The following is a 15,121-nucleotide window of genomic DNA, read 5'->3' as shown; positions in this document are numbered from 1 at the left end:
TAATATCTCACCCTACTCCAATATATATCTCCCCTACTCCAATATATCTCTCCCCCACTCCCATATAATATCCTCCCTCCACTCCCATATATCCCCACCCACTACCATATATCTCCCCCTACTCCTATATATCTTCCCCTACTCCAATATAATATCTGCCCCTACTCCCAAAGAACATCTCCCCCTTCTCCAATATATCTCCCCCTCCTCCCATGTAATATCTCCCCCTACTCCCATTTACCTCCCCCACTCCCATATATCTTTCCCCACTCCTATTTATCTTCCCCCTACTCCCATATATCTCCTCCTACTCCCATATATCTCACCCCCACTTCCATATAATATCTCACCCTACTCCCATATATCTCCTCCCGGTCCTATATAATATCTCCCCCCACTCCCATATAATATCTCCACCTACTCCCATATATCTTACCCCCACTCCCATATATCTTCCCCAACTCCAATATCTCCCCTCCACTCCCATATAATATCTTCCCCTACTCCCATATAATATCTTCTCCCACAACCATATATCTTCCTCTACTCCCATTTATCTCTCCCCACTCACATATATTTCCTCCTACTTCCATATAATATCTACTCCTACTCCCATGTAATATCTCCTCCTCACTCCCATATAATACCTCCCCCTACTCCAATTTACCTCTCCCACACTCCCATATAATATCTCTCCCCCTACTCCCATATATCTTCCCCCCACTCACATATATATCACATCCTTCAGCTTGTCCTGGGCCTACTCCACCCAGGATGTGCCGATGCTACCCTTAAGCACTGAGAGAGAAGGACCGCTGCTACTCCAATATATCTCTCCCCCACTCCCATATAATATCTGCCCCCCACTTCCATATATCCCCACCCACTACCATATATCTCCCCCTACTCCTATATATCTCCCCCTACTCCTATATATCTCCCCCACTCCCATATATCTCCCCCCTACTCCCATATAATATCTTCCCCTACTCCAATATATCTCCCCCCACCCCCATATATTTCCCCCTACTCCCATATAATATCTCCCCCAACTCCAATATCTCCCCTCCACTCCCTTATATTATCTTCCCCGACTCCCATATAATATCTTCCCCCACAACCATATAATATCTTCCTTTACTCCCATATATCTCTCCCCCACTCCCATATAATATCTACTCCTACTCTCATGTAATATCTCCTCCTCACTCCCATATAATACCTCCCCCTACTCCAATTTACCTCTCCCACACTCCCATATAATATCTCTCCCCCTACTCCCATATATCTTCCCCCCACTCACATATATATCACATCCTTCAGCTTGTCCTGGGCCTACTCCACCCAGGATGTGCCGATGCTACCCTTAAGCACTGAGAGAGAAGGACCGCTGCATGGCCACAGGAAAGGACAAGTAATGTGAGTGTGGACCGGTAGAGAGAGAGAGAGAGAGTGTCGCCGGGAGCGGGATCACACAGATAACTGAGACTGTGGATCGTCCGGATTACCCCCAGAATCCTCTCTGACGCACCACTCTGTTCTGTCGTGCCTGTGCCAGGCTGCTAATATTGTTTGGAGTTTTACAAGTTACAGTAAACGGACATTACTGACCGTTCCCAGTTTGTCCAGAAAGTTTTCCCTGTGCGTGGACTACTTTATTTCATCATCAAGATTCACAGCAGAGGACGAACGGGGGCACCACGAGTGACAAAGAACTTAAAGGTAACTCCTGTTTACTTTTTCCCTGTAATCTCCCCCTAGCAGTAACTTGGTCGGGTCCCGAGCTACCCCCAGGGGAGGAGATGGTAGAGCCCCGTGACAAGGTCTTTATCTACCCCGCTATCTCCTGGGCTGTGGGCCCATTCCTCGGATGCTGCAATATTTCCCCCTACTCCAATATAATATCTTCCCCCACTCCCGTATAATATCTCCGGAGCGGATACGCTGAGGAATCACCGCAGGGCAGTCAAGAAACCATCCTGAAACACGCAAGATGTGATACGGTCGGGCATGGAGGCTCTAGTACCCTGTTGGACCACCTCTAGCTTGGATACAAGATGTGATACTGGCGGGCATGGAGACTCTAGTACCCTGTTGTACTGCCTCTAGCTTGAATACAAGATGTAATACGGGTGGGCATGGAGGCTCTAATACCCTGTTGGACCACCTCTAGCTTGGATGCAAGATGTGATATGGGGGCATGGAGGCTCTAGTACCCTGTTGCACTACGTCTAGCTTGGATACAAGATGTGATACGGGCGGGCATGGAGGCTCTATTACCCTGTTGTACCACCTCTACCTTGGATACAAGATGTGATATGGGCGGGCATGGAGGCTCTAGTACCCTGTTGTACTGCCTCTAGGTTGGATACAAGATGTGATATAGACGGTCAGAGGGGCCTGCAATGATGCCGCCACCTATCTCTGGATGGCGGACAATGTAACCGTTGTAAAAAAAAAATCAAGCAGATGGAAAGTTCTCGAATGCTCCTCTCTACTGGTGGTCTGTCGGGGGCGTCCTGAGCCCGGTCACCTTGTATGCCCCCATCCACTGGCCCCAACACCCCCTAACAGTCTGGTCAGATGCTCCTCTCTACTGGCGGTCTTTCGGCAGGTCCTGAGCCTGGACGCCTTGTGTGCCCTCACACATCCACTGGTCCCAACACCTCGTAACAGTCTGGTCAGACACTCCTCTCTACTTGTGGTCTGTCGGGGGCTCTGAGCCTGGTCACCTTTTGTGTCCTCATACATCCACTGGTCCCAACACCCCCTGACAGTCTGGTCACAACTGCTCAGTGGGGGACAATTCATGGATAGGACCATTCAGCCTCTCACATCCCAATAATGCGCCCCTCTCAGACTCTGGTAACGGGGTGAAATCTCTTCTCTGCGTCGTAGAGGCGTCTAGTGGTCAACAAGCTCTACAAGCAGAAGAAGAGATCACTACACACAAGGAGCCTCCGAGAGCCTCCTATAGGCCAAGGTGGGAACCACTTTTAGGGTCTCAGGTAACAAGACCATTCAACTACTCACCACAACTCTCATCATTTACAGATCTGCCTGAGATGGAACTGCAGGACGGGGTTTACAGCAACAAAACCCCTCATCTAGGGGAGGGTCTTTAGCAAACAGTGTACTTTGGCCGCCTGTTAGGTGCGTATTTCACATGTAGTGCTGACTCCGCATAAGCTAGCATTGGGGCATTCAGACCTGCGGTTTTCATGCACGTGAGATAGTCCATGTAAGTCTATGGGTGCAGTAACAATACACTGTAAAGATATGTGCATATCCACTGCATATTTATGCAGGAAAGAAGGCGAAATCTCATCCACCTTCCTGTAATTTATTTTTGCGTGCGTAAACGCACAATGATCGCTGTCTATTTACAGACACCAAAAAGCAGATGTACGCAGGTAATATGCTTATTGTGGTCGAGTAAATATGCTGCATAATATGCAACGCCCATGTGAATGAGACCCAAACATGACAGCACGCGTCTGATAAGCTGTAATTCATTCACTAGTCATTTTGCTTCCCTAAAAAGTAGTTGGGTGATCAAAAGTAATCTGGCATCAAGCCGAAGTCGCTCATATTTTTAATGAATGGTGAATGAACTTGTCTGGAGATCCCCGTACAAATGATATCTTGGCAAACAACTAATGAACAATAAGCGCACTGAGTAAAAGCTTAAGAACAACTGTCATTCGTGCGCTTCAACGACTTTTCTGAATGAATATCTGAAGGATAGTTTCCCAGTGTAAGGCCAAACGCACACGGTCGGGTCGGAGTCCGCATGCGGAATCCTGCAGCGGAGTTCAACACTGTTCCTGGTTGGTGACCCCTGCGTACCTGTCCGGCGTCTTCTTTCCTGTGCTACAGATGTGCCGGATGGCAAGCCGGCGCAAATGTGCAGTACAGATGAAGCGCCATTGCTAGGCGATGACGCAGGTCCTACGGCCATTCCAGAATTGACATTCCGGAATGGCCACAGGACTGACGGCTTCTATTGACTTCAATGGAAGCCGTCGGAGCCTAGCCCACACAGAATAGCATGCTGTGATTTCTCCTCCGCGAGCGGAAAATTACAAGTGATTTCTGCTCAGGATGTGAAATCGTCCGCGGACTTCACAATGCAGATCCACCCGTATGCTTTCAGCCTAAGGGGATCGCTGTTCAGCAACAGAAAACCTGCAGCAATTACACTAGAAAACTGCAGTGGCCAAATCTGCAGCTATATGGTATATAGTGCGTACGGCGATTGCAGAATCCACAATACAAACCCACCCTTGTGAGCCCAGCCTGAGTGTGAGGGAAATTGTATTCTTCAATAGTTGGTTTTGTGTTTCAGCCTAAATCTCATGTCAGCAAGCTTCCCCCATACACAGCGAGAGAGTGATGTATTGTTTACATAAACAGAAATAACTGGATTCTTATCAGCACATGAAATCAGCAAATAGTCTTCAAAATGTATGAATACACAAGATTTCCATTAGAACAATAGAGTTAGCAGACTGGACCAGAGACGAGTCAACAGAGACATATCATTCTTCACACATCAAGGGAAACCGGTTTGAACCAAATGAATGATCAGATGTTTTTACCTTTGTAGAGTGGTAAGACCCTACTGAGCATGTCTGCTAATTTCCATCCCTTTTAATTACCTCATGAACACTCCCCATAAAAATGACCCATCTTGGGGGTACCACCTCCACCAAACCCCCCTGAATGTCTGCTAGGAATACTGGATGAAGAGTAATATGACTTGATATGTTCTTTTATTCCTCAATAAAACAAGTTTGTTTTTTAAAAGAATGACCTATCAGCAAGCGACATGTTGTAATGTATCTGTATGTCACACCTTCTTTTGTCTTAGCTACAATACAAACTCTTTTGCTGCCATTATTAAATCAGATGACCTTTAGTTTTACACACTATGCTGCATGTTATGCATTGGATTCTCCGAGTTTGTACCAACTACACCTAATATGGCACACGCAGTATATCTAAGAGTGCATTTGTGCTAACAGAAATTGGCACCCAACGTGGGGCACAGATGCCAATTTCACCTTTTCCAGAGTGGGGAACTTCTATTCAGAGATGGGCAGATTATAAGGAGCCCCAATAAGGTAAGAAGTTTTATTCCTCACCTATGCCATCTGTCCCTCTCTGGAATGATCCTCCTTACGTCTGTGTAAGTTGAAACATTATAGGTATGTGGCAAAAGGACTATGATGAAGTAGAACATTTACTGTTTGGTTTTCTATGTCGTCTGTGAAGTAATGTCCTGACTGTGTAAATGTTGATGTATGGTGTCCTATGTTGTCTGTGAAGTAGTGAATGGATGTTCAGATGGTGTAAAGCAGTGTTTCCCAACCCCAGTCCTCATAGATTCCCAAAAGGTCATGTTCTGAGGATTTCCTCAGTATTGCACAGGTGATGTAATTATCGTCGGTGCCTAGACATTACTACAGCAGTTCTTACTATAGGATATCCTAAAAACATGACCTGTTGGGGCTCCATGAGGGCTGGAGTTGGGAAACACTGGTGTAAAGAATGATTTAGGACTAAGAAACAGAGTGATTGTTTTTACAGAAAGTGCATATTATTTTGTAGCCCCTGTTAGTAACCTGCACTGTCCTGACTGCCAATAGGAAGAAAATAGAAAAACAAACAAAACAAAAACAGAGTTGAGAAGGACAAATTTCCCTTGTGATTGTATTAGGACTGTTTTGTTCATTTTTCGTGTGATTCTGTCACAAAAAGCAGATAACAATAATTGTGTATATTGCTTATAGTGCTATTTAAAAAACAAAACGTTTGCTGTTTGAATGAGATTGTTCACAATTTGTAAAGATGAGACTGCTGGCTTAAAAAAAACGTGTCTCCTACTTACGGTTGGCCAAAACAGACTGTTATTTTGGAGACAGGACCGCGCCGTAAGCTCAGGTCACTGACTGCTTGACATTTTAGAGATGTGTCGCCCGTTTTACGGTTGATCAAACGGGCTGTTAAATACAGGATTGTACCGTAAAGTTATCGTCAAGCAGTCAGCGACCTGTAGTGAGTGTTGAGGAACTTGCAGGGAAATCGTGGACAGGGTGATGTTCATAAAACAGCTAGACTGTTAAGGAAAGAGAAGGTAAACGGATGTCTGCCGATGTTGAAGAGAGCAGGTATAAGTTCCAATGGATGTTTGAAAGATGGAAAAAGTTTAACAGTGAACAGAGAGGATGGCTTAGGGATAATAGTTGCTAACTGAAGTGGTGAATATAAGAAGTATGTAAGTGGAAATTGGGCATATGTTACGTTCCAAAGATCATCATCTGACTGATACTAGACAAAACATGACAAACTGTGGTGGATAAGAGTTTTCTTACCTTTATGTTTTGTTCGCTGTTGGCAGTCCTATGTACAGTAACTACAATCCCAATTTCTACTTCACATGATAAACTTATCAATCCATGTATGAATGAATAAAAGTCCCTGCAGTTTGTGTTGTGGATTGGCAGTTTTTAAGGGGGGGGGGGGGGGGGGAGTATATTACACTCTAAGTCTCCATATAATACTATTGCCACATACGATTGACAGACCATGGGAGTGGATTTTGAGATACAGACACCACGCACCCAGACATGCAATAGACCCAATGTGCCTCAACTATTTGCCCATGTAAAAAGGTGATGATTATATTGAAAACTGACAGTGAAATGTGTTATACAGTTCTATTATTTGTCTAGAGAAGTTTTCCTTGTTCTATGGGAGATAAGAAAAAAAATTCCAAAGGGTGGAGTACTGTGCTGTAGAGTGCCTGCTTGTCTGTGTAAAGACAATGTGAATTAAAAATTGGTTATATAGTGCTACACACGAGAATCAGGATATAATATTTGTCTGTTCTGATCATGTGGACCTGTTATTTTTGTGAATTTGTGTGTGTGTGAGTGTGAAGGGCCCATTTGTAAGTTATATTGTGTTATATGGTATGCATACTGTTCGATTGCTGAACATGAAATGTGAGAGGAACACTCAAACAGTGAGCCAACCCACAAGGGGTGGAGCTAGATGATGTAAAGAAAGGGGAGAGAAGAAAATTAGGAAATGGTTTTGCCACTTCTCAACAAAGTGTATCTCCATTTCAGGGAATGTGTGTGTGTGTGTGTGTGTGTGTATATATATATTATACTGTAGAAGGGTAAGGGGAGAGTCACTCCTAGACTCCAGTTCAGGTCTCTCACCTGAACCAGGGTTGTTAGGGAAATTAAATCGTTCCATCAATATGTTGTGAGGATTCAAATGGTTATGGCGGCCGCCGTGAGAAAGCAGTGACACAGACAGGTCTATGTGCAAAGCAATCTACCTTATTACATATGTCACAACTTATATAGTAATATGACGCAAGGCGGGCTTTATACCTGATAAACTTGTTTTCATATAAACATACATTGTTGCTTAGAGATGTTATGTTAGATTGAACAGTAATTTGTGTTTTCACATTCCAATGTTACATTACGTTGTTGGTTCCAGCTAAACAGGATATGCGATTAGTACATTTTGCTGAGGTGTACTGCTAGCAGTCTGCACAGAAAATCCTGTTTAGCTGTGTCAAGAAGTGGTAGACAAGACAAAATCATATTTAGGCCTGAGACCTTCACATAGACAAGACAAAATCATATTTAGGCCTGAGACCTTCACATAGACAAAACAAAATCATATTCAGGCCTGAGACCTTCACATAGACAAGACAAAATCATATTCAGGCCTGAGACCTTCACATAGACAAGACAAAATCATATTCAGGCCTGAGACCTTCACATAGACAAGACAAAATCATATTCAGGCCTGAGACCTTCACATAGACAAGACAAAATCATATTCAGGCCTGAGACTTTTACAAATCCCCCATTTAAAATTGTCCATCGAGAAAGAGTCCATAAGATGAGGGTACGTTTGAGGGTTCCATTCCACCCATGCCAGACTTATCCATTATATTCTTCAATTCTTTTTGCTGGATTAACATCAAAAAATCTCTTTAAGATGGCTATTTTAACTATATTGTAGGGGCAGCATCTCCAAATTATTGGCTTGTCTTCTCATATTGCAGAACATCCAGAAATTGCAAACACTCAAAATAACAAACAGAGTAAAAAGTATTAATAAAGGATGCAATACAAAATTCATGACTTTTCCTGCTGTGGGCGACCAACCTGTAAATACATCATACCAATGGTGCCCTGTATCCACCTGTATCTTTGTACCTATGCTGATAAGTTCATCTGCCACCCAAACCGTCTGTTTCTCCAAATCTACCAATGTAAGATTAATGACTTCTAAATGCTTTTTCTTGTGCTCGGTGTTTCTCATAACGTTAATTACCTTCTGAAGTGATATTGTTATATTAGACAATCGGTAATATGTCTGGATGCCAATCATATCTTAACGCTATTTCAGCATCAGGGAGGAAAGTATTTACTTCTGCAAACTAGTATAACAGGGACACATTCTGTAAACATCCTGAGAAGGGTGCAGTCCAATTGTACATGGAGGTGCTGTTTTTCTGATTTGTTACTATACAAATATATTGTGGTCCTATTATTATCATCATGTGATAAGTAATTGGCAACACAGTCCAGTTGCATATACTGACTGAATGTTGTAACAAACATGGCTCATATTGTTCCCTGACCACAGACTAGACCATCTAAGGTCTTTTCACAGGTGTCTATTTTATGTGTCTTATTATTTGTATCCACCGTTACACCTTCAAATTTAGGTAACCAGTATAGTGGTGGACCAAATATCACAGGTAAAACTATAAACTTCAGATTGGTGCTTTTTACCTGGAAATCTATCATAGAGCCGGTACAATACTCAGTTGTGCATTCTACACCATCTATTTCAGGCTGTATCCATGCTCCCTTAGGTATCATATTTTTGAATATATTTCTCCATAATCTTTCATTATTGGTCATGAGGTCCGACTGTGCTTTGTCTCCCTCATGTAGCATATACACATATATTGCAGATTACATTGTGTGTATTTCATAAAATCGCTTACATTTGCAAATAAATTATATTGTAATGCAAAGCTCAAATTAAAAAGAGTTAATACATCTTTATCGTAACCGAGCATAAGGTGTTGGGGAAGGAACAAGGAAGGCATCCATTGTGCCTGAACATTTACCAATTTAGAAACATCCTGTCCTACTCCAGCCATTTTATTCTTCATCACCTCTAAATCTATAGAGTTCAATACCCCTACACCTGTACCAATTCCCCCTAATAGGTTATCATACCATTCTCGTTTTACTCTGGTGCGGGGTTTCATTGCCGTTAAAGAAGCATTAAAATGCACAATAGTTTTTTGGCTCTTTGTGGACACATTCATACAGGTATGTGGTATTCGTACCATATTATCATTGCATACTTTCGGTCTCATATCTAACACGGTTAGATAGTGTCCCCAGACTGTGCGATTTGTTATGCTGGTAGCATTTATACATAGTATTGTATATTTATCAAGTCTATGGTGAAATTAATGCCACTGGCACCTGTTATGTTCCTTTTACATTCTAGTGACTTCATTACTGTATAATAATCATATTCATGATCTAATTCAGCCATACATTCTTGATGTAGGGAAAAACATTCTATTTTTACCAGACTGTGTACATGTAAACTCATGTTTCCCCCTTCTACAGTTTGATAGTAGGATCGTCCTGTAAACCCTACTGTGGGGCTATATAGTGCTCTAATCCCCTTTATAGTACAATTTGCAAACGCACATTGGGAGATAGCTGCACATGTAAAGTTATCCTGTGTACGTATTTTTGTGTGAGACTTCCATCCCCAACTACAAGACATCTGCCCATCTTCCTCTGCCCTCTTTACTATTCTTAACAGTCCTCCAGGGGTTACCGCATAGACTCTTATGTACAGTATCAGTATACCTGATAACACACAAGCTAACCACCTCATTTTTCTGCGGAGTTTTGCACTTTCTTACAATGAGAGGTGTGTACCCAGTTAGTTTTGCCATCCAATTTGACAGAAGTGCTTGATGTCAATAGTACCTGATACAGACCATCAAACCTGGGCTCCAAAGCCCTCCTTATGTGTCTTTTTACGACCACCCACTCTCCGGGCTGTAGGTCATGCGTCCCCTCAAGGGAGTTTGGATCTGGAATTGAAGAAAACACTTGGTTGTGTGTTGCCTTTAAGTGTGCATTTAAGAACATAACATAGTTAGTTAGAGTACCATACTGGGGCTGCAGCAGCTGTGGAAAGTACAGACCCAAGCAGGGTGCACACCCAAACAAATTTCATATGGTAATAACCCTGTCTTTCTGTTAGGCACATATCTGACTGAGAAAAGGGCCAATGGGAGGCACGCAGTCCATGGTTTGCCTGTTTCTTTCATTGCTTTCTGTATTTTTAGCTTTAGGGTACCATTCATCCTTTCTACCTTCCAACTACTTTATGGATAATAAGGGGCGTGAAATGCCTGGGAGACACCCAGGGCAGACATGATGTGTTGCATTATTTCACCTGTGAAATGTGTACCCCTGTCTGACTCGATTACCTCTGGTACCTCATTCATGAGCTTCTTTGCAGTTACCTTGGTAACAGGGTAGGCCTCTGACCTGAAAAGACATCAGCAACAACAAGCACATATTCATATTTCCCAACATGTGGGAGCTGAATGTAGTCAATTTGCAATCTCTAAAATGGGCAGAGTGGCCTAGGCAAGTGTTTTTGTGGCAACCTTACCTTCTGTCCTGATTTGCTTATGGCACAGATCATGCAAGACTGGACAAATGATGGAGCAGCTACTGAGAACCCAGGGACCACCCATTCTCTCAAGCGTCAGTAGCATAGCTGCATTCGATAGGTGAATCTTTCCATGGATCAGCTGGGCCATCATGGGGTACAGGGATCGTGGTAGGCAAGATCTGCTGACTGTTCGCCATATGCCATCCTGTTCTGCTGCTCCCATATTAGTCCATTTATCTTTTTCTTCTTTGCTGGCTTGTGACTGTAATGTCTTTAGTACATCAATGTCCAAAGGTTTATCAATATCCAAATCATTGTCTCTGACTTGTGCGGTCAGTATCTTCTTTCTTCCACGGCTTGAGGGCCGCTGCCTTTGCTGTGAAGTCTGCTAGGGTGTTGCCTTTTGCTTCTGCACTGTCGGTTTTGGTATGAGCTTTCACCTTTAGGATTGCTACTTTGTCTGGTAGGAGTAGGGCTTTCATGAGGTTCTGTACTGCTACACCATTCTTAATGAGTTGTCCTACAGAAATTAAAAATTGTGTTTTCTTTTTAACTGGAAAGAGGGGAGTATTAGCTGGTGATGTTATTTCCCGTAATGCCCTCATTTGAAGTAAGTCTGTAATTTGTGGGCCTATAGAATCCTCTTGGGCCCTACCCAATGGGTATTGTTTTACTTGGGGGGCTACGCATCCTGGTTTGAGTGTGACTACCATGGGTGTCACATTCATATGATCAATATCTGTTTTGGACTTGGTCTGTGCCAATAACTGACAGTGGAATATCATCACTCACCAATAGTTTTGTTAAAACTGTCTGGCCTCTGAATTTTATGGGGAGAGGGTCTGTTTTTTTTAAGTTTCTTAGGAACTCCTTGAAGACCTACAACAGTTTGAGCTGTATTTTGCTGGTATTCTGAAGGAATTAGGTGGCTTTGGATGACTGAAGTTGCTGCCCCTGTATCAACAAGGAAAGGAATTTCCTTATTGAGTACTTCCTCTTTTAGAAAAATAGCACACCCTCTTTTGCATTGCCCATGAGGAAGAAGGGCAGAGGATTGCCGGCTATCCAATCTTGCTTTTCTATTTCTCCCCTGGCGACTCGTGCTTTTGTGGATTGCTCACTACCCTTCTGCTGGAGGAATTTTCTACACTCCCATTTAAAGTGCCCAGGCTTACCACAGAAATGGCACTTAAGGTTATGTTTGGGATGGGTGCCCTGTTTTTTGTTTTGTTCTCTCCAGTGTTGTATTGTGCTATCATAACAGAGCTATACCTTTTTTTCATTCTTAAATTTAGTTCAATTCCCTTGGCTGCCTGTACCAGGCCTGCTGCTTCATACTGTCTCCACTTGTTATCCATGAATGTAGACCTCAAGGGTTTCTTACAACCCCTCTACAAAGGCCATGCTAAGCACATGGTCACCCAATTCTTGTATGCCCCTGTACCCCAGATCTGACCAACGTTGTTGAAGGCGGGCATAGAATTGTTCTACACTTTCATCCTTCTCTTTGTGTGATATTAGAAAGAGACAGGGAGGATTCTTTCAATTTTTCTTTTGCCCAACGTTCTAGACCAAAAAATATCTTCTTAATTCTCTATGTTTAATTTTATCCCAATCTGTGCCACAATAGTCTTTCACATAATTTAAGATTATAGTTCCCACTGCCTCCCCTGTTTTCAACATAATTGGAGGACCCAGATCAGCTGATGTTGCATAGTATGTTTCTTGTATTTGTGCTATAGGTCTAGTCATGGGGTCTGGTAATTGTTGTATGAGCAACATATGCTCTTGTGGCATCCATGGTCTATATTTGACTTTTTGTGATGTTGCATCATATTGGCTCCTTCTGCCTTCCCGCTGTGTTATATCTGCTCCTGTACTACCCTCTGCTCCTGTACTACCCTCTGCTCCCTGCGTCTCCTCCTTGTCCTCCTCCTCCTCCTCATGCTTCCACTAACTAGCCTTAGATCTAGTGAGTATAGGCATAACTGGTTTGTGCCGAGGAGCTCCGCAAGCAGTGCAGGTCTCTCTCTAATCTGGGTTTTGTTGTCCACAATGCCAGCAGGTCCATCCCTCCGGTCCAATGTTTGACCTTGGAGTCGATGGCGTGGCATAGGGTGGGGGAGGAGGAGATGGTTGGAACTGAGATGAAGGAGGGGATGGAGGTGGAAGAGAGAACTGACCTGGCAATGGGGGAGCATAATATATCTGTGCTTTGAATACCAGCTTTTCTCTGGTATCCTGCATCTTCTATATCTCGACTTGCCTTTTTCCAACTATTCAACATTTCCTGTAGTCCCTTATCTTTTGCGCACCCAGCATGACTGTCTGCAAACCTTTCCCACTGCTGGAGATCTAATACTCCTGTCCCTTCATATCCTACGTATTTTAATAATTTGTCACATTCTTTACTTACTGCATCCCTGCCTTCTCTTTGTTTCACTATTTCCCTTGCAGTCTTCCATACCTTATCCTCTTTACCAGCAGTATTGCCAATGGCTGGTGGCTTATGTACACCAATTGGCTTATTATTTTTATTCGTTCACACACATAAAACAATCCCCTGGCCGTTAAAATATACGAATGGAAGCGCAGGGGGTCCTGTCCAGAATCGTGGCCTTGTTAGGGACTCCTAACAGCCTCACTGATCGGGTTCCTGTTAACACGGGACACAGAGATTTATATTTGCACCCCGGAGGTCAGGTTTTGTAGATCAGGTCAGCTCATCTCAATCACTCACTCATGGATAAACAGGCACACAAAGACAAAAACATTTGCATGTCAGTTCCTTCTTTTAAGTGTCAGTACTTCCTCACTCTGTCTGTAAGTGTTGGTACTCACCCTGCTTATTTTCCCCCGTGTCTACTACTTCTCTTATACCTAGAAGAGGCCCCCATCAGGGATTTTATCTCCTGAATACCTTATGCTTCCGTGGTACAACTTATACCATGCCTTTCAAAGATCGGCAAGAGGGTTTCATATTCTGCAAACTGACCACGCAAAGTAACAAATAAAAGCAATAACAACTAAAGAACACCCGCACAGCATATTCAGCCCACCATATGGATTCTTAAAAAGCTTGAAGATTTATAAGAGGCATGACTTCTTACCCCTCGGACAGGAAAGGAGGAGCCAAGAAGCACAGATAGATTGTGGCAAGATAAAATCTTACCTTACTGGGCAGCTTTTGTCAATCCGTGGTTCTAGGTGGCTCCTTATCCCATCTGCATCCGGGGGGGGGGGAGGTTCGAGGTATAGGTGGTCCTCTTGTTTCTCCAAGCCCCACGAATTTGGGCACAAATTTGTTAGGTAAATTCAATTGTTCCATCAATATGCTGTATATCTCTGTATTGCTTGAATTGCAGGAAAAGGTCTCAAAGGGAGAAAAGGAGGAGTGAACAAAACACTGAGGAGGTCTGAAGGAAGGATAAACTCCTGTATCTTCCTCGCACGCTCTACTCCATGATGTCACACCTGAGCCGTGAGCTAACCCATCCATCCAAGGAGGTTATATGCGGCATGGTGTTTTCTGCTTAGCTTGCCTTCAACATTGCTGCGACCCGGTTTGTACAGGGATTGTCACAACCCAGTCCAATTGGTCAAGGTAACTTCCCACTGTGAGCAAGACTATCTGTTTTAGGAATTGCAGAAGGACTACATACAGCTAGCAAAGGTCACTCATGTGTGTGACCCTATTAAAAAGAATGGGGTTCATATCCACGCAAGATTTGTTTGTCTAAAAATGCATCTAGTACGATTTTCTGGGCCGTGAAAGTAAACGACAGCACTGTGTAACACAATTATTGTAACTGATAAGCAGATAGGTGGCTCATAGTAACTTTAGTGCGCTGAATTCAAATATGACATCCGTTTTTTCTGCCACATCGTTTTCTAATTATGGGGAATAATGTAATCCAATTACCGTTGTATTGTATTTTTCGGAAATCTGCCTATACAATTAATCCAGTAGGCTTGCCATTAACCTTGCTTAATAAAAACAAAAGTATTTGTGCAACTATTATGCAATCGCGGTAACACACTGCGTGATGACTGAACACTATAAGGGCTTAGTCACACGGGCGTTTTTTCACGCGATTTTTTGGTGAGCAAAACCGATGCGCACAAAAAATCGTGTGACCGAAGCCAGCGTCACGGCTGAAAAATACGCTGCTAACAGTGTTTATCAGCCCAAATGGCTCGGTCACACGGGTGCTACCCGCTATCCTCTGCCACAGCTGTGGCAGAGGAGAACGATGTTCGCCCACTGAATTCAATGGAGCCGGCAATACAGCTGTCTCCATTGAAAGCAATGGGCTGCCGGCAAGCGCTGTATTAATTTTCGGGGAAAGGCTTC

This window comes from Eleutherodactylus coqui, chromosome 1 (genome assembly GCF_035609145.1).
Source record: "Eleutherodactylus coqui strain aEleCoq1 chromosome 1, aEleCoq1.hap1, whole genome shotgun sequence".
NCBI lineage: Eukaryota > Metazoa > Chordata > Amphibia > Anura > Eleutherodactylidae > Eleutherodactylus > Eleutherodactylus coqui.
This window is presented reverse-complemented; position numbering follows the sequence as displayed.